At 35.4% G+C, this 24,245-nt stretch overlaps 1 pseudogene; it reads right to left on the minus strand.

Moving 5' to 3' along the window:
- Positions 1-6,072: 6,072 nt before the first annotated feature.
- On the minus strand, positions 6,073-6,671 carry LOC106838947 (gametocyte-specific factor 1 pseudogene; annotated as a pseudogene).
- Between the last annotated feature and the right edge of the window lie 17,574 nt (positions 6,672-24,245).

The following is a 24,245-nucleotide window of genomic DNA, read 5'->3' on the forward strand; positions in this document are numbered from 1 at the left end:
TGCCATATAACTTTTCATAGTATTCTCTTATTATCTTTTGTATTTCTGAGGTGTCCGTTGTAATCTCTCATCTTTCATTTCTGATTTTATTTAGTTGAGGCTTCTCTCTTTTTTTTCTTGGTGAGTGTAGCTGAGTGGTTTTCAATTTTGTTTATCTTTTCAAAGAGCCAGCTCTTGGTTTCATTAATTTTTTCTATTATTTTTTAGTCTCTAAATCGTTTATCTCTGCTCTGATTTGTATTATTTCCTTCCTTCTGCTGATTTTGGGCTTTGTTTGTTGTTCTTTTTGCAGTAACTTTAGATGCACTTTTAGACTGTCTATTTGGGATTATCCTTGTTTGTTGAGGTAGGCTTGAATTGCTATGAACTTCCCTCTTAGACCGGCTTTTGCTATATCCCATAGATTTTGGCAAGTCATATTTTCATTTTCATTTGTCTCCAGGAATTTTTTGATTTCTCCTTTGATTTCTTCATTGACCCAATCGTTGTTCAGTAGCATTTTGTTTAATCTCCAATTGTTGTGGCTTTTCTGGTTTTCTTCCTGTAGTTGATTTCTAGTTTCATTCCTTTGTGGTCAGAAATGATGCATGGTATCATTTCAATCTTCTTAAATTTATTGAGACTTTTTTGGTGGCGTAATATGTGATCAGTCATGTATACTGTTCCCTGTTCGTTTGAAAAGAATGTGTAATCTGTGGTTTTTGGATGGAATGTTCTGTATATATCAACTAAGTCCATCTGTTCTAATGTGTCCTTCAAGGCCAGTGTTTCCTTATGAATCTTCTGTGAGGATGATCTATCCATGGTGTAAGTGGAGTGAAAAGTCCCCTACTGTTATTGTGTTACTGTCTATTTCTCCTTTTATGTCTGTTAATAATTGCTTTATATATTTAGGTGCTCCTATGTTGGGTACGTAGATATTTACAAGTGTTATATTTTCTTGTTGGATTGTTCCCTTTATCATTACATAGTGCCCATCTTTGTCTCCTGTTACAGTTTTTGTTTTAAAGTCTTTTTTGTAGGATATAAGTATTGCTACCTCTGCTTTCTTTTCTTTGCCATTGGCATGGAATATCTTTTTCCATCCTTTCACTTTCAGTTTGTGGGTGTCTTTAGGTCTGAAGTGTGTCTCTTGTTTGCAGAATATACATGGGTCTTGTTTTTTTATCCAAGTGGCCACCCTATGGCATTTGATTTGAGCATTTAGTCCATTGACATTTAAAGTAGCTATTGATAAATATGTATTTATTGCCATTTGTTCCTTTTCTTTTTCTGGGTGTTTTAATAGTTCTTCTCTGTTCCTGTCTTTTTCTCTTGCTCTCTTCCCTTGTGGTTTGATGGCTTTCTTTAGTAATATGTTTGATTTTTTGTCTTACTTTCTTGCTTATTATAAGTTTCTGATTTGTGATTACCATGAGGATCTTATTTAATATTCTATGTATATAACAGTCTATGTCAAGTTGATAGACTCTTTAGCTTGACCTCTTTCTAAAGGCTCTACTTTTTCATTCCCCTCCTGCCACATTTTATGTTTTTCAAATTATATCTAGTCTCTTGTTTAGTGTGTGTTCATCCATTACCCTCTTATCATTGAAATAGGTGATTTTAGTACATTTTTCTTTTAACCTTCATATCATCTTCACAGGTAGTTAATCTGCTACCTTTACTATAGTTTTACCTTTACTAGTGATTTTTATTGCCTTTTTTTTGTTACTGTTTTGTCTTGTTGATAATAATTTTTTTATCTCTATTTGTGGTCACTGCTTTCCCACTTAAATAAGACCCTTCAGCATTTGTTGTAGAACTGGTTTCTTGGTGATAAACTTCTTTGATTTTTGCTTGTCTGGGAAGCTGTTTATCTCTCCTTCCAGTCTGAATGACAACCTTGATGGATAGAGTATTCTTGGCTGTAGGTTTTTTCCTTTTAGCACTTAAAAATATGTTGTGCCATTCTCTTCTTGCCTGTGGGGTTTCAGCTGAGAAGTACACTGATAGCCTGATAGGTTTCCCTTTATATTTCACTTGTGTCCTTTCTCTTGCTGCTTTTAGGATTCTCTCTTTGTCTTTAATTTTGGACATTTTAATTATAATATGTCTTGGTGTGGGCCTCTTTGGGCTTATCTTGTTTGGAGCTCTCTGTGCTTCCTGAACTTGGATGTCTGTTTCCTTCGTCAGATTAGGAAAGTTTTCATGTATTACTTTTTCTAATAAATTTTGTTCCCCTTTGTCTCTCTCTTCTCCTTCTGGGACACCTATAATCTGAATGTTAGCATGATTGATATTGTCTCAGAGTTCCCTTAGACTGTTCTCATTCTGTCTAATTCTTTTTTCTGTTCTGCTTGGGTGATTTCCTCTAGTCTTTCATCTAGCTCACTGATCCGTTCTTCTGCATCCTCTACTCTGCTATTGAGTCCCTCTAGTGAATTTTTCATTTCCAGTATTGTATTCTTCATTTCTGATTTTTTTTTTATATCTTCCAGTTCTTTGCTGATGTGCTCACTGTGTTCATCCATTCTTCTCCCAAGATCTGTTAGCATCCTCATGGTATTTTGTTTGAACTCTTTGTTGAGTAGGTCACTTGTTTCTGTTTCTTTTAGTCCTTTTTTGGGGTTTTGTCCTGTTCCCTTGCTTGCAAAGTATTCCTTTGTCTCCTAATTATGCCTCTTTCTCTGTGCTTATTTCTATGTATTAGGTGAGTCAGCTATGTCTCCTGATCTTGGAGAAGTGGCCTTATGTATGAAATGCCTTATGAGGCCCAGCAGTGTGCTTCCCTCTCATCACCAGTCCAGAAGATCCAGGAGTGACCTCTTTGTGGGCTACTTGTGTCCTTCTGCTGTGGCAGGGTTGCTCCCACTGCAGGAACCCAGTGAGTCTAGTCTTTTCTTCCCTGTCCAACTGTTTGCAAATCTGGTTTGGGGAGCCTCAGCACTGTTGGCTACAAAGTCTATCAGCACACCTCTATTGCAATTTTCCTCTTAATTGGGTTGCTACACAGTGTAGCTGGTTGCTAGGCTCAGGGGCTTACAGTTGTGATAGGCCACTGGCCTACAAGGCTGTTGGCAGTTCTCTTAGGAGTACAGCTGAGTGGGGCTGGCCCTAGGCACTGGAGCACTCACTTGTTTCAGGCTTTGGAAGGCGGTGCTGATCCTTTTTATGGCTATTTGTGAAGCACAGGTCTTCTGCTGCTGATAAGCCTTATCCCCCACAGGACCCCACACATCATCAACACAGTCCTGGTCTGTGCAGACTTCTCAACCCCCTGGAGTGCACTCCGACACCGCACTGCAGAGGCCCCCACCTCTCCACCAATGCCCCCCACAGTTCACCTGGTCCTCACACAGGCCCTGCCCCACAGAGGCAGACACTTGCCTTCCTGTAAAGGATCAAGGCACCCAGTCAATGCAGGCTGAAATGTAGCCTGAGGGCTTGCAGTTAGGTGGGGCCAGTCCCTAGTGCGGGTTGCCTGTCCTGGCTGAACTGAGTTAAATCTTTGCTCTAGTGGGCATGGCAGACCCCTGGGCTAACAGGCCAAGGGGTTAACCTCAATGGTGCCCACAGGGGTCTGTGTCAGCACGCCTGGACCAGCTCAGAACAATGACCCCTACGAATGTCTCAGTCTCCGAAGAGGTCCCTCCTCTCACCAAGATGTCCCCAGAACCCACCAGGTGAGTCTCATTTCACCAAAGGACTGTCAGCCTCCTCTCTGGTTATTTTAGGTTGCTGCAATGAGTGAGTTTGTACATGGGCCCTTTAGGTCCCAGGTATTTTTGGCTTTCGGCCAATAGCTTTTCTGGGGGTGTCCCTGCTGCTGTTAATAGCCAGCAAAGCCAGACAGTAAGACCCCCGTCTCAGTTGGGCTGAGTCTGAAGGCTGCTTATAGCAGTATTGGCCCCCACTCTGGTCCTCACTCCTCCAGGGAGGGCTGTGTACCTTAGGGTGGCTCCCGCCGTGCCAGCTGAGAAGCTCCGCTGCTCCCAAAGGTGGGTTTTTTCCTCTACAGCAGGAATTTCTGCCTCTTCTGCCTTAGTCAGGACTGTCCCTTATTGTTGTTGGGGGGGGGGAGGTTTATCCAGTTTTCAGTTTTCTCTCCAGGGTAATTTTTCCAAAATTAGTTGTAACCTGGTTGTGTTCATAGGAGCAGATGAGTTCAGAGTCTGCTTATGCCACCATCTTGATGAGATCTCAAGACGATTTCATCTGCCAAATTAATACTGCAGGATTGTGGGATAAAGGGCCACTGCCTGAAGCTCTGTGTAAGGCTCAGATTGCCTTTTAGCTTTCTCTTTGTTCTTCCACATATGCCTTCAGATTCCATCAGGCCCCATACTGCCTCTTGGCAGCAAGTGACTCTCACTTCTGCCCCAACATCATGTGGATGTAGACCCATGTTCTTTGTTTTATATGTCACGTAGTTGTGGAACATAAGAGTAACATGGTTTCAGGCATGCACGTTCCCAAGTCTCTGCAGAATGTTCTGCCATGGAAAAATCAGTGGAAATACACAGTAACTGAATATCTCTCTCACCAAATCCCAGAGGCTAGAAGACTTGCTTCTTTCTGCTACCACTGGGTTCTTCATTTTTCTCCTAATGTAGTTATAGAAAGATAAACTATTTCATTTTCTAATAGAAATTATTCTAATTTCATAAGCTTTATGATGAAGACGTTGTTTTGTTCACTGTTCAGAACCTAAAGCAGTGACTCTTATATAGTAGATGTTCCCTAAACATTTGTGGAAGAGTAAACAAATACATAGCCATTGTTGATAAGACTATCAGATATAGATAAAAACACAAAGAAGAATAAATGGCATCTGTAGTCACACTGCAGCAATAATCAATGCTAATTCTTGATATATATCTTCCAAGGCATTTTTATTATATTTTATTATAAATGTGAATGTGTATTTAAAATGAGATATTGTATAGCCATTAAAATGCATATTTAATATGGTTTGAATATATTTCTCAATCATTTCTTAGTAAGCACAATTTTTCAGATTCTCAAGGCCCAGGCTGCATTTCAGAGGGGGGCCATCTGTCTGTGGACTGTGGTAGAGGCAGGACCAAAGAATTTGAACAGCTAAGCAGATACCATTGAATGGGCTCATTCATCTTCTGGTCATCTTGTACAAGCTTTGCAACAACCTGTGATGTTTCATTAAGATCAAACTTGATGTTTTTCTAAATGAAAGCATGAATATGAAGGTATTCAGGCAATCCTGAGTTATATATTAAATAGTTTATTTCCTTTAAAAATGCTTTATTTTCTATTTAACACATCTGGTATCATAAGACAAATTCATTTTCTTAGATAACAATACTTATCTTGCATATCTCACAGAATGGTGTAAGAATATGATAAAATGCCTTATTTAAAAATACGTTAAAATTTAATTCATTTTAAAATAATGATTATATGTTGAAAAAAGGATCTTTGTAAGATTCTCCATAAAAAACTGGCTTATGTAGCTGTGTCAGGTACAGAGCTCTTTTAACACTCTGCTAGCGAAATGATCTGTGCAGCAGTCATAAAATACATTACACTAAATATTCTGTATGCTAAAGAACGATTCTTGAGCTCCAGATCCAAAGACCTAAAACTTCGATGACAGCACAGTGACCGATTGGATCTGAATTACAGTACTATGATGCAATGCAGTGTGCATTTCTGACAGGTGCGCTACAAACTATATTGTAATCTGAGGCCAGGAGAGATATTAAATCCTTGATTTACCTATCTACAACTAATAGTCATAGGATTCATATAGTAACTATCCTTACATAAAAATAGCCATACAGATGGTAGTAAAAAGTGTTTTCTATTTAAGTGTAAATCAGACAGTGAAAAGAAGTGGTAATCATTTCACCTCTTTTCTCTCTTACTTCACCTTGAGAAATAACGTGATAAGATGAATTGCATGAAGTACTGGAACTCTTTTTTTTTTTAAATCTACATCAACGGTTTATTTGAAAGAGTTCTTCTGAGTATGAAGATTCTTTCTCGCATTAAATGAGGGAGGATTCAAAGGGGGTAGAAAAAAAGGTATTTAGTTTTAAAGTCACAGGCAGTTTATCTTTCTACAACTACATTAGGAGAAAAATGAAGAACCCAGTGGTAGCAGGAAGAAGCAAGTCTTCTAGCCTCTGGCATTTGATGAGAGAGATATTCAGTTACTGTGTATTTCCACTGACTTTTCCATGGCAGAACATTCTGCAGAGACTTGTGAACGTGCATGCCTGAAGCCACCTTACGCTTATGTTCCACAATACGTTGCTTACAGGGCTGTTGTTGCCAAGTCGTTGGTTGTGCCCCAGACAAATGGGGTGGTGGTCTGTTCCCGCAAATCTTTATCCCAGTCTTCATCACAAGGAGGCCACTGGTATGTGCTCTCAGCCAGTCTCTTGTCCAAGGTTCCTGGTTTGCTTGACAACATCTTGCTCAATACAACTTTTGTCCTCACAGCTTGAGATACGATGACTGATTTCGGCCCGAGGAACTTGGTGGCGAGCATTGAAAGGACCAAGTAATGAATTTGCGACATCAGGATGATTTTTTCTGCACTTAACAAGATGATAAGGAAACCTGCAGGCCCTGATCTAGCGGTTTTTATCATAGGGCCGTTGTAATAGATTTTCAGGATCCAGAGAATCAATGTAAATATTCTCCATGTTGGAAATGAAGGGGCCGAATCCAAGGGCTCAACGGAGACATGCTCTCCCCGCAGCTTGGCTCTAGCAATGCTCACTGACGGCTCCTGTCGTTAGGGAGTGGGGTCCCAGCCCCCACTTCGTGTGACAGAGGTCTTGGCTCTGGCAGAGCATGGGGCTGGGGGCTCAGTCCTGGAATGCTTATATATGTAGTTTATCTAAAAATGGAATTGTTCAATCATCCGTGGCTAAATAAAATTAATTCTTATAGTAGAATATAATCAACATCTACACGTGTCAGCATGTCAACATTTCTACAGTAGAACATTGAAAAGATCAAGTTAGAAAAGTATCGTTTCATTAATACAAATTTTTAGAATACACAGGACAATACATATATTTTTTATGGATAAATATATTGGAGTAGAAGTATAAAATACTTGCATGAGAATTATAAACACTAATTCAAGACTGTTTATATTTGACTTGGGGAAAAAGGACTTCGCCTGTATCTATAAAACACAAAGATGTAAAACAAGTCCCCTCGGTACTCAGAGACGTCATGAAGAAAGAGGTAGTTACTGGTATCAAATGCCAATCTAGCAGTAGTAGATAGTACCATGTAGCGTCCCTTTGCCAGCAAAGAATGACTTTTAGGGCTATTTTCTGACTATATGTGCAAGCCAAAATTTTGTTTACAAAAAGATACAGCAGGGCAGAGATTCTTTTATCTAAATTAATGAAATAATGCCTGTACCAGAGGAATGACTTTCATTTTGTTTTTTTATAAGATATTATCCAGAGCAATTCTCTTACATATTTTCTATCTGTCTTTGAAGCATTGTATTTTTGGTAGAAATGTTCCTATAGTCTCATGCTGTTGTCTACCTGGGCCAAATAATCTTGACATTTACAAAATATACGACAGTTGTTGTTTACTGGAAATTATTATTATCAGTATATAGAGGTACTTAGACTTTGTTTTAAAAGCAAATCTGGTTGAACTCAACAGCACTTGCCCTGACTCTTAAAGCCGGTATCTTCTCTGAGGCAGTCTCTATCTCTCAAAAGGCAAGCAGGTAAATCTTAGGTTAGGAAAACCTAAAACTTTTTCTTACATATTTATTGCCATTATTTCGTGTGTGTTTTGTGTGTGTGGTGTATACTCTTGAAATAAAACATACAAAGATATCTGCTATTAAACATTGTATTTGGTTATCATGATTAACCTTACCAGGAGGTAAACAAGGAAAAATCTCATCTGTACAAAATACTTGTTTATTGACATATCACATATCTGATATTTCAGCATTTAAATATTTTTCATTTGGGTTAAATTGTTACCTTTTCCAAAACTTTTGTTAAAATAGAATTGATTTACTCTGTTACCAGGATCGTCAAACCTAGTAACTTATTAATAATGAAAATTAGCATGAATTAACTAATTTTTTAATCTAGTTTTATTTAGCAGGTGCTTGATATTTGGGTGAATAGATAGATACATTTTGTAAAGAATATTAGTATGTGGTAGATACGCCGAGGTCATGGTGACAGAACAAATGTTGTTATATTGTTAAGAAAAAAGGATCGCACAGAAATGTGTTCATCAGGAGACACAATTTATACCCAAGCTGTTTTGAGAAACAAGGTGAATACATTCGAGGCTGTTCCTTGTTTTCCGTATAACCCTTACGCACACACACACCTACGCTTACTTGTGTGTACATGTATATACTTTTTAACTTTCTTAAAATCATTGAACATTCTTCTAATTAAATATTTGAAATGTAGGATGTTGAAATTCAACAGGGGATCTACTATTATACATTTTTATCGATTAAGACAACTGGAGTATCTTTTTTACATCAGAACTCTATGTTAACTTTAAGTCACTGTGAAATTATTAGTAAAAAATAAAGAAAACCACTTTAAAAAGATGGAGCTTATACACAGATTACTCTAATGTTAGTTCATGCATGAACACTTATGCTTAAGACTTCCAACGTTGACTTTCAATTGTTCTTTTTGAGGAACATTTTGTTTAGTCACCTGTCTTTTACTTACACGTTTCTTGTCTATTCCACTTTTCTTAATTATAGCATGTGTGTGTGTGTGTGTGTGAGTGTGTAACTTGTTGTCTCTCTCCCACCACCCCTAAAATGCAAGCTCCATGTTTGTTACAAATTTCTTAATTTATTTTCCTGTGCTGCATCCACAGGGCCTAGAAGCATGACTGGTATAGAGGATACACTTAGAAAATATATGCTGAATGAATAAGAGTGAATACAAATGGCTTATCTATATTTGCATTCCGTATCTCAAATGTATCTAACCTACCTACAAGATATGAGACGTAAGATTTATATAGAATTAAACATGTCTAACTTTTATATTTTTAGGAAGACATATATTTACAGGAAAGCCAGTATAATATTTATATATTATACTGGGAAATAATATAATTTGACTAAACTGTATTAAAATATACATATTTTTAATCAATCTGAAATACCAGGTGTTAATAAAACCCCTAATTTTAGCAATTTTTCTTAGCATTACTACAAGTACATCATTGAACGTGTATATTAAGGTCTCATGAGCACACACACAAAAATAACTAGGTAGTCCAGCCATTCTGAAAAGAATTTTATGAATATAGATAGAATCAGGCTTGCAAGTTTACCCTTAGCATTATGAAGTAGGAGTCTTATCACTTATGATGTATAGAACTTTTTTGTGGAAATATTAATGTGAAGAGAAATCGTTTACTTGAAAAATCAATACTAAAAATCAAGACCCTTTGGGACAAATGGATAATGATGTGAAAGCAGTTTAAGACATGATGCTCAAGGTTTTCAAGTTTGGCTATTACTGCTGACGATGAAGTTGTAGGAAATTTCAATCTTTCCCTCAAAAGAACTAAAGTCAGCATCTCATTGAAATATCTTTTTAAAAAAATAAATTAGGCAGTACTCTGTAATCCTTAGTCCTGTGTTAAAGAATCATATGAAAGTGTGCTGATAAGAAGAAACCTTGAACCACGAGGCTGACTAAACAAAATCAATAATCTCAATATTAGTCTCAAGAGAAAAGCAATCCTATGAAGTGACAGACAGTGTTGCTTACTCAAGAAATCCTTTACCTCTCAGAGCTGTCCTCAATTTCCTAAATATGATGTTAGGTTAGTGGTTGGCTAACATTATTAAAGAATTCTAGGTTATATAGTATATTCAGAAGCACATAGGTAATGTTTGTAAAATTCTTCCATAAAGTTGTGATGCCACTTTCATTAGTTTTATTCACACTCAGCTTTTTTACTACATGATAGAATGCATTCATCACCACCTAAGACAGCTACAATTGACTCTGCAAGATGGTAAGCGTGCTTACCTTTCCTCCAAGACTAGAGCTTCACAGCAAAAACCAAAAATGAGTATGTTCTCCAGCAATGACCTATGGTAGGATCAACTCCATCCCATTTATCTCATCAGGGTTATTTTTTAGTCAACTGTCTAGTCACCCTAACACCCACCCTATAACGTTAGACAAAAGGAGTAAATGACTCACTAAGATATTGAATGTATCATCTCTGTAGTGCAATTATAAATGTAGCAAATATGAAGTCCTGTCACATCTCTACTCATATTTAATTTACCCAATAGCCTATGTGATGTACATGTGCTAATGATCAGAAAGGGTAAGCTACCTGTTGAAAGTTACATAGCTGGTAAAGGCCAAAGCTGAAATTGAAATCTAGGTGGTTCCACTAAAAATCTCACATTGTTAACCAAAATGTTACATTGCAATTTCTGTTTTGGCAGTTGAAAATTGTTTCTTTTTAGGAGAATATATAATCTAATAGCCTTATAGGGAAGATAAATTTTCTTCTTTCTATTGATAGTTTTGTTAATAATAAAAATAATTACACACTTAATATTTAAGGGGTTTTATATAATCAATAGAGGGGTTTTATAAATTAAAATGTCATTGGTAGGCTTCAAACAAAAGGTATAAACCTACGACAATCAAAGAAAATTGGGGAGATGATAAATAACCATTCACTTTAAGAAGATGGAAAGCATGTTAATGCAACCAGAAAACTGAATCCAGGGTCAGAAATGAGGAAATCTAAGAAACAACTATTTCAATGAAGTAAGAACCTTTGGAATTTGTGACATCAGGCACTTTTACAAGCGAGGGTGAGGATACCTGACACAGGGTAGTTTTTCAAAGTTCTATTTAAGGTTTAAGTGTCTGTGTGTGTGTGTGTGAGAGAGAGAGAGAGAGAGGCACAACTGAATGCAGTCTCTTTATGAAATAGAAATAAGGTCATATATGATTGGTAAATAGAAGAATGATATCACTATAAGATGGACTGTGTGTTGATTTATATGAGAATTGTCCCAGCATTATAATATTTTGTGCCAAGGACCAGCAGTTGAATGCAATGTACTGTGTCAGCTGAAAGCAATGAGCCACAGAAGTACTGTACATACATGTTGTAAATTCAGTCTACATTCTTCCTTTTTGCCACAAGCTTTAACATGGAAGTGCTATGGGGTGTTGTCTTCTCTAATCTTCCCACAGCTCAACAGCTCAAACTCTTCCTTACATCCCTTTCTACTGAGCTATCTTTACAATTTTTTTTTTTTAGGTAAGAGCATATATTTGTTATAGTGCTCCATTACTTGATGATCTGCCATGTCTTTAACTGTACTAGTATTTTTCCTTAGGAATTGTTGTAGCTAGTATTCTGGCTATAAATTCCATTGACAATGAGTGTACTGTTCTTAATCCTATTTTTTTTTTCTCTTAACTGTTTAATTTAGCAGCATGTGAAAAATTTTAGCAACATATACATTAGCTTGCATATGTGATAAACAATATGTCTACGCTGCTGTGGAAATACTTTTCAAGATAAATGTATAATTTCAAAAAAGAAGTAATAGAATGCATAAAGTGATTTAATCTTTGTACAAAAGAGAGAAAAAGAAACTGTGTATAGATTTGCTTTTGTATCACAAAATATATTAAGACACTTCCAAGTAGATAAGCCAGTGGCAGCTACCTAGGTCCCCACCTCCCAATATTTCCTCCTAAAACAAAATAGAACAAGACAAAGACAAGACGAAAGATGCACCAGTACTTTCACATACTTTCAGCATAAGTTGAAAATCGAGACTGCTCAAACATTAAAATTAAAATAAAAGGTGAGTAAAAAAGAAGGGAAGTCCCCAGATCCCAGTGCACACTGTATCTTGCTCCTGCCCTGCTGCAAGCATTGCTTGAAAAGAGCAGGCAGCAAGAAAGAGAAGAAGGAGGGAGGAGGAAGGGAAGTGAGAGCAAGAGAGGGGTGCTGGAAAGAGAGAAGAGAGGAGCAAGCAACGGACTTGAAGTTATTCTAAAACTACTGCCCTTAAGAGTACAACTATAATTGTAAAAATACTTTTTAAAGTGTCCTGAATTATCACAGCATGATTTCACGGAAAAAAACGTACTTCTCACTATGAGATGTGGCTGTCTTTGAAACACACAGCATCTGAGAAAAAAATGAAAAAGGAAAGGAGAGGTACCCCTTGGGGAAAAAATAATGGAATATAAACAATATTTTAAACTATAATCCCAGATAGCTTTCTAAAAATAGATGAAGACCTGAATCTACAAATTGAAAGGGCAAACAAGAGAAAATCAACTCAGAATAATTAGCTCTTAGAAGTATCCTAGTAAAACTACTAAACTTTGAATAATAGACATTAAAAATATTGAAGTTCTTTAACCAAAAAGTACAAATAAGTTACAAGGCAAAAAGAATTAGACTGGCATTCAATTTTTTAAAAGCAGCACTCAGAACAAGACCATAATGGAGTAGGATATGCAAAAAATCAGTAAAAGACAGTGTGAACAAAGGATTTTATGACTAGTTAAGCATTCCTTAAATATAAAGGTTAGAGAAAATATTTTAAACACATGAGAATTTAGGGAATTCTCTATTAATGAGACCTTCGTAGGGAAACTAGAATGAGCTCCATTAAAACAAGAAATTCCTGTGGAAAATTCAGAAAAAAAGACTGATACTGAGCAGTTTAAAATACATAATTTATCATATGGTAGATCTATTCTTAATTTTCTGAGGATACCCCAACTGCTTTCCATAGTGGCTACACCAGTTTGCACTCCCACCAGCAGTGTACAAGGGTTCCCTTCTCCCCACATCATCTCCAACACTTGTTGTTTCCTGTCTTGTTAATTATAGCCATTCTGACCAGAGTGAGGTGATATTTCATTGTAGTTTTGGTTTGCATTTCCCTGATCGCTAATGATGTTGAACATGTTTTCATATGCCTGTTGGCCATCCATATATCTTCTTTGGACAAATCTCTGTTCAGATCTTTTGCCCATATTATAATTGGATTGTTGTTGTTTTTGTTGTTGAGCTGTATGACTTCTTTGTATATTTTGGATATTAACCCCTTATCTGATATATGGTTTGCAAATATCTTCTCCTAATTGTTAGATTGTCTTTTCATTTTGTTGATGGTTTCCTTTGCTGTGCAGAAGCTTTTTAGTTTGATGTAGTGCCATTTGTTCATTTTTTCTTTTGTTTCCCTTGCCCGGGCAGACATGGTACTTGAAAATATGCTTCTAAGAGCAATGTCAAAGAGTGCACATATGATCCAGCTATTCCACTGCTGGGTATTTATCCAGTGAACTTGAAAATAAAATGCATAAAGATACCTGCACCCCTATGTTCATTGCAGCATTATTCACAGTAGCCAAGACTTGGAAGCAACCTAGGTCACCATCAAGGGACAAACCGATAAAGAAGATGTGGTATTTATACACAATGGAATACTACTCAGGCACAGAAATGATGAAATCTGGCCATTTGTGACAACATGGATGGACCTTGAGGGTATTATGCTAAGTGAAATAAGTCAGAGGGAGAAAGTCAGACACTCATAAGTAGAAGATAAAAACAACGACAAACAAACACATAGCAACAGAGATTGGATTGGTGTTTACCATAGGGAAAGCATGGACGGGGGAGAGCAAAAGGGGTGATTAGGCACACATGTGTGGTGATGGACTATAAATAGTTTTTGGGTGATGAACATGATGTAATCTACACAGAATTTGAAATATATTATGATGAACATCTGAAAGCTCTATAATTTTATAATCCAACGTTACTGGAATAAAAAATAATTAAATAAATAAATAATAAAATACGCAATTTAAATTTAATGCTAAAAGAAAAGTGTGGATGAGGTGGACTACTAATGTAGAAATTCCATATGTGATAACAAAGTACAGTTTTTTTAATGGAAGGAAATGGAGATATAAAGAGGGTATTTGAATGTGCATATTGATTCTTTTCTTTAAAATGACATATAACATTGTATTAGTTTAAGACGTACTCATTGATACTTCCATAGACAGTAGATAGGGAGTCAAGGATACCATGAAAAACTGACAAACCAGGTAATAAAAGTTTAAGTATGAAAACTGGGAACTAAGGTCTGAGTACAAAGGTAATAGCTAAAATAAAAATACAAACCTTCCAAAATACATTTTTCAGTTAAAGAAAATAAGATCACATCCTATATAGAAAGAAGCATAAAATTACAACATAAAGCATATAATTGTAAAATATTATGATAGAAATGAGAACAAAACATAATTTGGCATAACAATAAATGTGAATGGGCTTAGTTCACCTAGTGAGAGGAAAAAAGATATTCAATTTGTTCACAAAACAAGACCCAGTTATGTTATATTCAAAAGGCAGACTTAAAACAGTGATTTACAGAGGCAAATTTTTAAGGGATGGCCAAAGGTATACTAGGTAAATAGAAACAATAAGAAAGTACAGGTAGTAATTCTATTATCAGACTAAGTATAATTTTAAGCTCACAGTGTTAACAGTTGTTAAATTTGAAGAGGAACACTTTTAATGCTAAAAGCCCAACTGATAAAAAAAGATGTTAATAACCCACATTAATAGGGGTAATGAAGAAAATAACTGACCTGAGAAATTACTGTCTTTTGACTATCTATAAAGATTAAATAAAAAAGAACTATATGCAATTATTGTAACCTAGTTATTTAATTTGTGTGAGTATTTTTATTTATTTGAGGTATATGGTTTAATAATTCTGAGACTATGCATATTTGAAGATTGAGTAAATAAATTATATTGTTGATGAAAGTCAAGGTTCTTCTTGTTGGCGAATGTAGTTAGACACAAAGAAAGGGAAAGCTAGAATAAATGCTGAGGTGTTGGTTTGGTATGGGTAGTATCAGTAAGAATTCATTGTTATTTCCTAGGTCTGTCTTCTGAGAGACTCTGGGAACAATGAGACCCTAGGAGAATTGAGTGCACCAACTTCTTGGTAATGATTTCTAAATCCATTCTCAAATAAAAGGAATCAAGTCTTCTTAAAGAAATGATTGATTGCAAGACAAGGAAAGTGCAAGATGAGTCTAGAACATCTTGTGTGCAAGAAAGTAGGGAGTATTGAAAATATAAAGGAGGTATTTCAAACAAACAACATTACACTTGTGAGATTCATATATATTGGTACATATAGTTATGCTTCATTCATTCTCATTGCTGCATTATTTTCCATTGTATGAACATACCAAAATGTTTTTATGCATTCCCTTGTGGATCGGGTAGTTTCCAGTTTGGGTCTATTTAGCATTGTGCTGCTATGAATATTTTTGTGCATGTCTTCTACACATCTATGTTATGTATATATTCAGGAGGGGGACTGCTAAGTCATAGGGAATGCATATGTGCAGCTCTGATAGATACCACCAAACAACTTTCTAAAGTGGTTCGCCCAATTTACTTTCCCACCAGCAGTATGTGAGTTCCAGTAAGCTCTATACTCTCTCCAAACCATACAGTTTTCTTCCTTTTTCTATTAGCCATTCTAATTTGTAAAGAAGTCAGTAAAAAGGGACAGGTTATCTCAAAGAAATGGCAGTTAATTGATAGCAGACCTCACAGCAGTTACTCTGGAAGTCAGAAGATAGTAGAAAATATATCTTCAAACAAGTCTCTCATCTTCTGCACTTCCCTCATAGTCTATCATCAATGTAACAACCTGAAGGATTTTATGAAAATATTGTCAGATCTTATAACTCCTCAGCTCAATCTATCCAATGGCTTTGCATCTCGTTCTAGTAAAAAAACAGGTTCTTAATACAGTCTAGTGAGACCTTAATGAATTTGTCCCTTCTTACACTTAGCACCTGCTTATTTGGCCCTGACCACCTAGGCTTTCTTAGTCTTCCTTGATCACACACCCAGCTTCCTCCCAACTCGCGTCCTTTGCACAGGCTATTCTTTGGCCTGGAAAACTCTTCCCCCAGATGTCCACATGGCTTCCTTGTCAAACCTTTTCTCAAACTGCTTAAATAACAACCTTCCTATCACTCTCTATCCTCTTTCCTGTTTGTCAGTTTTTTAACTACTGTTGTATAACTGCAGCTTACAACTATCATATAAGAAAATCTTGAGCAAATTAAGTTAAATTAATATAAAATAGAATTTTATGTTGAAAGTCAGTTTTTAAGCTTATAGTTACTCCCTTGAAAGAGATTGGTCTTATTTCCTCTACTGCTTTAAGTATATCTTTGACTTTGGTTTTCAAAGTTTTAATATTATGTGCCTAGTTGTGCTTTTTTTTCTTTGTATTTATACTACCCTACATTCATATTGATTTCTTGAAATTGTAGTCTAGTGAGTTTCATAAATTTTGGAAATTTTTCAGCTTGTATTAAGACACTCATTCTTTTTCCTTCTCTCTTTCTTTTTTATATTCTTCTGGAACTGTAATTATGCACATTTTGATTCTTTCTACCATATCCCATATATTTCTTTCATACTTTTCTATAATTTTCATCTCCATGTTTTCTTTGTATTTCTACCTGGATATTTTCTCATCATCAGTCTTCAAATTCCCTAAACCTCTCTTCCATTATCTCTTGAACATCTACTTGTGGTTACTGTATTTTTAATTTCTAGGAATCGTTTGCTTCCTTTTTTGTAGATTCCAATTCGCTGGTGAAATTCTCCATCCATTTATCTATTTTGTTATAGTCGTTAGTTGTAATCTAAGTCCATTTTTGAAAACACTGGTATCTGGATCACCTGTGGGTTATTGCTTTATCTATTGTCTTCTTGATTTTTGTTGTTTGGTCTTATTTCCTCTTATTCATGATAATTTTTATTGAATGTGATGTTCATGAATGATAGCAAAGGTTCTAGATGAAATTTTACTTCTCCATACTAGATTTAATTTTCTTCTTATAGGCGGATGGAATATAGGCAAATCATCTTATGCCAGCTCAGGTTTGTCTATGTTTTTTCCCCTGTAATCCTAGGCTTTAGCTCTTTCAGTGTCTCAATTGAAAGGCTGAATTTTAGCCATAGCCCCTCATTATTGTCAGGCTGTGATATCAGATTTTTTGTCTTCCAGCACTGTGAATATTCTGGAAACTCTAAGTAGTGTTATAGCCTTTTGGGGATCTGTTTTAACATTCTCAGCATCTCACCCAATGCTTGTATTCTTTAGGAGTCGGTAAATATCTCAAGAGGAAATTATGTGCAGAATTTTGGGCTCATTTAACTGTATTTCTCTAATAGTGACACTCCTTAAGTCCTGCCTGCCTTTGTTGGTCTCTGATACATTTAAACACCTTTTAAAAAATTTTATTTATCTTGTTTTAGTTCCTAACAGGAGAGTTAGTCTAATACAAGTTATACCATTCTAGCTAAATATGGAATTTTCTGTAGAAATATATTTTGGATTAAAATCCATAGCTATTGTAAGTGAGAGCAAGTTCTGATGATTGAAGTCTGAGAAACGAGAAAGGAAATTTCTTCTTCCATTTTCATACCAATAGATACTAATGATAAACTCTAACACTTTTCTTTCTTTGTAAGTCAGGCTTTTAATTTTAATATCAGAGAAGTTACTGATACCCAATAATTATCATGACAATTGAAAGTTTTCTCAGTGTCATAGTGGTTTACAGAAATATATATGTATATATACGTATATGTATCTCTATACTACAGAAATATATATATATAAATATACATATACCTTTTTATTGTGAGAGCAATAGAATACTCCTAAAAACAAAAAACAAGCAGACAAGCAATAATTCTCTGTATTAAGCAAAAGAAAAACAAGAAGCAAGACTTGTTACATAATTTGTTTGTCATAATTTGACCCAGTGCAAAATGAAAATGCAGGGCCCTTGTTTAAAACTCAAGAATTTCAAGACACCTACAGCAGAACGTTAAATAGATTTTAGAGGACAACAAGTGCTTTTTCTTTATTTCAAAGATTTATAAATAAGCTAAAGTAGAAGCAACTCTAAAAATTACTCTCATTGTAATGTTCTAAGTAATTTCTCTAACAATGAGCTGTATGGTGCCCAATATGATATGTATGCAGTATTTTATAATCCACTGGGAAAAAGTTCTGTATAATGAGAATGGATTAGCAGACATTTGATCCTGTCCAAAATGTCCAGAAGACATTTGGTCCATCCCAAAAGGTTCTTGACATTTTGTCCTGTCCAAAACACCCATCAGACATTGGGTCAACACCAACAGGTCCTTGATATTTGCAGGATGATTTGGTCCTGTCCAAGACATCTATCTGACATTTGGTCCATGCCAAAAGGTCCTTGATATCTGGTCATCTTTGGTCCTGTCCAAAATGTCCATGGAGACATTGGGTTCACACCAAGAGATCCTTGATATTTGGTCCTGTCCAAAACATCTGGGGTGGGCTCAATATGCTGACGAACATTTTCGACAGGACCAAATGTCAGGCACCTTTTGGAGTGAACCAAATGTCTTGTGGACATTTTGGACAGGACCAAATATCCAGGACTTTTTAGCTTGGACTCAGTGTCTTCCGTATGTTTTGGACAGGACCAAATGTTCTGCAAGGTAAGAGATGTCCAAAGCATCCATAGAGACATTGGGTCCATGCAAAAACGTGCTGCAAAGTGCAATGTATACAAGAAGTATTATTTTTTAAAAGGATTTATGTGAGCTATGTAGCAAAATAATTTATACCTCTCTCATCACAGTTATAAAAAATGCAGAAACATGCATTTTATATGTTAACTATAATGCATATTTTCTTCTCAAGATCTCCTCTGAGAGCTGCCTTTTTTTTTTTTTTTTTTTTTTTTTTTTGCTTGGAGCTATTGTCTTCATTCTGCTGCATTATTCTGAGCCCAAATATCCACAAATGTTATAACTTCTTTTTCATGTCACAATACTTTTTCTTGGAAAAAATAATTGTTCTTCAAATATGACTTTTCTTAATACACAGACCATAACTTTTTGGTTTATATCACTAGTACATTATTTATATGAAAATTTTATATACTCTATTGTCATCTTTGTAAAATGAGCATTCTCAGCTTTGGCTACCAATGACTGTAAGCTATGTGTGATTTCAAAGAGTGAAGAGGGTCTTGGAGGGCATGCTCAGTGAGAAATAATGCTTTAGGTCCCCTACCTATTATTTCTGGTTGTCTTATATTTCCCAAGCCTGGTTTCCTACCATGAGTGATTTTAGAAATTTAATCTCAGCTATTTTGGAAAAACTGCTGTTCAGGTAACTTCGGAAAATTAACTTCTGTTTTTAAGCCATTTGCTGGAGATTTAGGAGACAAGTTTTCCATCTTCAGGTAGAAAATCTTTAGAAACATGCTGTGTACAAGTCTGTTAACTAGTTGTAAATTGCAGAGAAGCAAAGCTCCTCCAAAAACAAGGAAGAAAATTTTTATCCTGATAGCCCACATATGGGATTATGGGATGGGCTATGATCTGTGGAATGTGTGTTCCCTATAAATGTTTGAATAGTTAACTAATCAGAATTCTGGTCTTGGGAGAAACTTAAGTGACATAACCTTAAAGTCCTCAAAGTCTAATAACTACATTTATTTAAAATGTAAGCTTTGTGGGGTTCGTAATTTTTCTGTGGATACCATGATCAACTAATTCACTATTTTTTGCTAGCATTCTTGAAAGATCAAGGCTGCAGATGGATAATTTCATCTCCCCTACTCACTGAGGGAGATAGAAAACTACCATGTGTATGTACCCTGGCCTTTGAACCTGGAACCCTAGGACTGAATTAGTTTACAAAAATATTTATATTCTAGATGAGCTAAGATTCTCCTTTCCTAAAAGCAAAGGAATAATATAGCAGATTAATTTTGATATATTATTTCTAAAGCCCTCATAACCAGGGGTGTTGCATAACAAATCTATGTTTAATTTTTAAATTTGTTTGCAAAAATTTCCTGAATAGAGCTAAAACATGAAACAAGAAGCTTTTCATTTTTAACCTTAAGGGAAACTGTTTGTGTATATATTTCTTAGACCTCACATCCATATCTGAGCTAAAGAGAGTATTGAATAATGACCTCTTATTAAAATAGAATGGAAAAAACCCCTAAGACATACCAGAAAAAAGAACCTAGAAAAAAATTTCACCCCTCTATAACATTTCCTTTTCTAAATCATGTATTTTAAATGTACAAAACCAGAAATAAAAGTCATTATTCATATCAATTTTGCTGCCAGTCTCTTGGGACCCAAAAAATAAAGATCATAGAAAAAATTAGAGAAAAATTCCAGATTTCAGGAGAGTAATAATAATAATAGTAATAATTAAGATTTTTTTTTCCAGAAAGCTATACTTGGGTTCTCTCTCTAAGCATACCTATTGGCTGAAATCAATTTTATACACAGACCCATCTACATAATTTCAGAGTCAAGTGCAAAATGAAAATGTGGGGCCCTATGTTAAAAATTATTACCAATTACAAGATGGCAACAGCAAAGCATTAAACCAAGTTTGGGGCCATGCTCAGCACTGGGCTCTGTGTGATTGCGCAAGTTACATTCCTGTGAAGCTGGCTCTACTTACACAGTTTCCCCATAGTTGCTTCTCAGTCTAAAACTGCTTCTCAGTTCTTTTCTCATTTCTATTCTAAAGTCATGTTGGAGCTTATTAGAAATTATATGAATGTTTATGACAAATACTAAACGTTCATAATTTTTGATGTGGAAAAAGAATGATGTTCTAATACATTTGGCATGTGAGTTTAGTGGTGGGCCTACATATTCAAGAAAATTATCCCTGGTTAATTCATTATAAATATTGGGTGAAATAAAGCCAATGAAGACCTGCCTAGTTGAATTGATATCAATTGCTCTGTAATTGATGCAGTAAGATGAAATCATTTAGCATTTGTAGAAGTGCCTATTGATTATCTTTAAGAAATTATTGTATCTAATATCATTGCAGTGTAGGCTAAGTTTTGTCAAGCACCCATTGACAAATTGAGATCAATGAAATGTAGTAGAGAAATGAACACTACCTATTATGTTAATATGAAAAATAAATGTTAAATTTGATTACAGGCACAATATATGGGTAAATTGATAAAGTTCACTATTGAAAATTGTGTTTGGCTTATTTTTAAATTGACATAGGAAAGCTATCATATGTGGTCAATAAAAATAATTTTTGCATATATTTTAAATATATCTGTAATAGACTCATAATTAAAATTTCAGAAGGACAGATGTACACAGTACATTGATTTATTTCATTTTTAATATTTAATATATAGCAATGTGGATATGCATGGTATAAAAAAGTGGTAATGAAGCAATCATAATTGAATGCCAGAGTCCCATCCTAGCCCAGTACCACTTCCCACAAAGCTTCTGATTGCTACCTCCATATGACTAAAGAACATATTCTGTTTTTCTTTATTTATCATCATTAGAAATTATCTCCTGACTTACTGTTATGATGGTGAAGACTTTAGATCAAATTCACTGTCCCCTCATTACTACTAATTTTAATTTTATTTGTTGTTTTAGTGTAGTTAAATAATACACTAAAACCTCTATTTCTTGTCCCATCTGGTTTACTTAGTACCTCTTGACTTGCTTCTCATAGATGAAGATAATTTCTCCCTCCATAATTCCTTCTTCCCACCAATCATTTTCTGGCAGTTATACTTTTGCATTTCTGTTGTCTAGCTCAGTAAAATTTATATTGCTGAATATTGAAGTCTTCAACCAATGTGAAAACCAATAACTGCTATAAATTTCTGACTTTTAACCAGCCTACACGCATAGCTAGTAGTATACTGATGACAAACTTCCTTCCCTAAGGAACCAGTGTCAGCTCTGAGCTACTAACAATGCAACTTACATTTTGTTGAAATGCATTCTATTTTCTTATACTTACTAGTGTGGTTTTTTATGGTTATTTTATATTTGAATCAAGTATGTCTTATTTTTTTTTCCCCAGAATTTCTAATCACCTTTATTTTGTCCTTACTGAGTGAAGTAATGTGAGCTTTCTTTAGCACAGGCTATTTATTCCATATATTCCTTTGCATCTAATAAGTTCCTTTCTTCAATATTTTGTTTTAGATGTCACTCAACTTATGTTCTAATTTGGATGTTTTTTCAGGGTCTGCTTTGCTCATGTACCAAGTTGCCATTTACATTTTGCTGGAATACTAGATGAATTTCTCTATTGCTGGTGTAGTCTTCCTTTATTTTTACTTTTAACCCATATTTTCCTTGTTTATATGTTCAAACAACATTTCTCAAAAAGAAATGAAGATAGGGAGGGAGGGAAGGAGGAAAGAAGATATAGGGAATGTGGAAGATAGAAGGAGGAGAGAAAACATATGGGAGGTAAAATTTCTGAGTCTGGTAAATATAGAATTTTAGGTTTCAAATCTTATTTTATAATTGAAGTGTTGAGGGTATTTCACAATTTTATTTGAAGATTCCACGGTGATTGATGAAAATCTGATGTAGTTGAGCTGCATTTTCTCTCTAAAAATTTACTACTCTGCAATTTCAGTCACGTATCAAGGTGAAGATTTATTTATTTATATTTCCCACCTATTCTCAAGAGCACTAGCAGGCCTTTTCTATTGTAAGATTTGTGATTTTTCCCCCCAGCTTTTATAAATCACATCTCTTTCTATGGTGGTTATTCATCTTCTCCATTTTTTTTCCTATTCTCTCCTTCTCAAATTCTTGTCATTCATATATCGACACTATTGGAATGCTGCATTAGGCCTCTTTTCTCCCAAAACCAATCTCTCCTAGTCTTTAAACTCTAAATAAGGAGATTTCCTTACTTTATTTTCTAATCTTTTAAATTTTTTCCTCACCTAATAAATGATTAGTTTTAAAGCTCTCTTATTCACCCACCCCACTTTTTCTGTTGTTCATTTTACATAGCATTAAGTTCTGGCTTTATGTAACCAACACATTCTTGAGTTGTTCTGAGGATGTAAATTTAAGATGTTTAAATTTTCTCTTGAAGCCTGCAGTTCTGTCTTCATTCTTTTTATTGTGGTTTGCTCCTCTTGGTTTTACCTTGCTTAGCTGATGATTTTCATCGTATGCGTACCAATAAGAAAAGAAATTCATATGTAAACATGTGGACAGGGAAATTTCTAGGTAGCTTAATAGCTACCTAGGATGAACAGACTCAAATGCTGAATTTAGCCTGAGGGTCGCTCAAAGTTCAGATGGGAGGGTATTTTAAACTCTGGGACCAGCATCACTCTAGGATCCCTAATTCTTTCAGGAATTTTGGTGCATTTCTGATGAGTCCTGTAGTTCTCCATTGACCTGGGTAGTCTGTTCCGCTTCATCTCTGCCCTCTGTGTGATCTAAAATGTCCAGATGTAGGACAAGGAGCCTGAGTAGAGGGGAGTGAACTATTCCAGTTATTCCGTATATGGACATTCTAGTAAACTCCCTCAGCCCTGCAGTTTTCTTCCCTTTCTTACTCTCCTGCAGACCTGGATCCAGGAGCCTTCCTGATTCTGTGCTGGCCAGACAGGCCCATTACCTGCCTAGATCTCCTGAATATTTTCTTTCACCACTTCCTCCTTTGTGTCATCAGTAAAGAAGTGTCAACCATCTCTTATTCTTCCATTAATGGGTTTAAATATGTTACCCAACCTGTGGTCCCCATGCCCAAACCCACTCATACCACCCCAAATTTCTTGGCTGTGACAAGGCCATTTGCTTACTCTCATTTTTAAATGGGTCTCAGGAAGGATAAGAGACAGTATATGTGCTCAGACCCCTCTTTGCCCATTATCTTTGTTCCTATTTTATCCATTCCTCTTTGGAAGGTATATTTTTTATGTATTTCCTTTCACAGTCATTCTTAAAATTAACAAAAATACGTGTTCCTACCTTCCACCACAAAAACTATTTAATTCCATTTGGTTTTGATAACCATTCCTTTAAAGTCACTGCTTATTTACAAACAGCACAGTAATTTTCACTTTTTAAAAAATTTATTGTTTTTTCTGTCATCATTTCTTCTTAAATCTCTTTCCTTCATTCTGAGTTTAGTTTTTGTCGTAATATAGACCATGTATAATATTTTCTACAAGTCGTAAACTTTCTCATTCATTCTTTTGTCTGGAAATGTTCTTTTTATCTTTAGTCTTGAATGACATCGCAGGGGAGGAAGACAATCT

This window comes from Equus asinus, chromosome 1 (genome assembly GCF_041296235.1).
Source record: "Equus asinus isolate D_3611 breed Donkey chromosome 1, EquAss-T2T_v2, whole genome shotgun sequence".
Taxonomy (NCBI): Eukaryota; Metazoa; Chordata; class Mammalia; order Perissodactyla; family Equidae; genus Equus; species Equus asinus.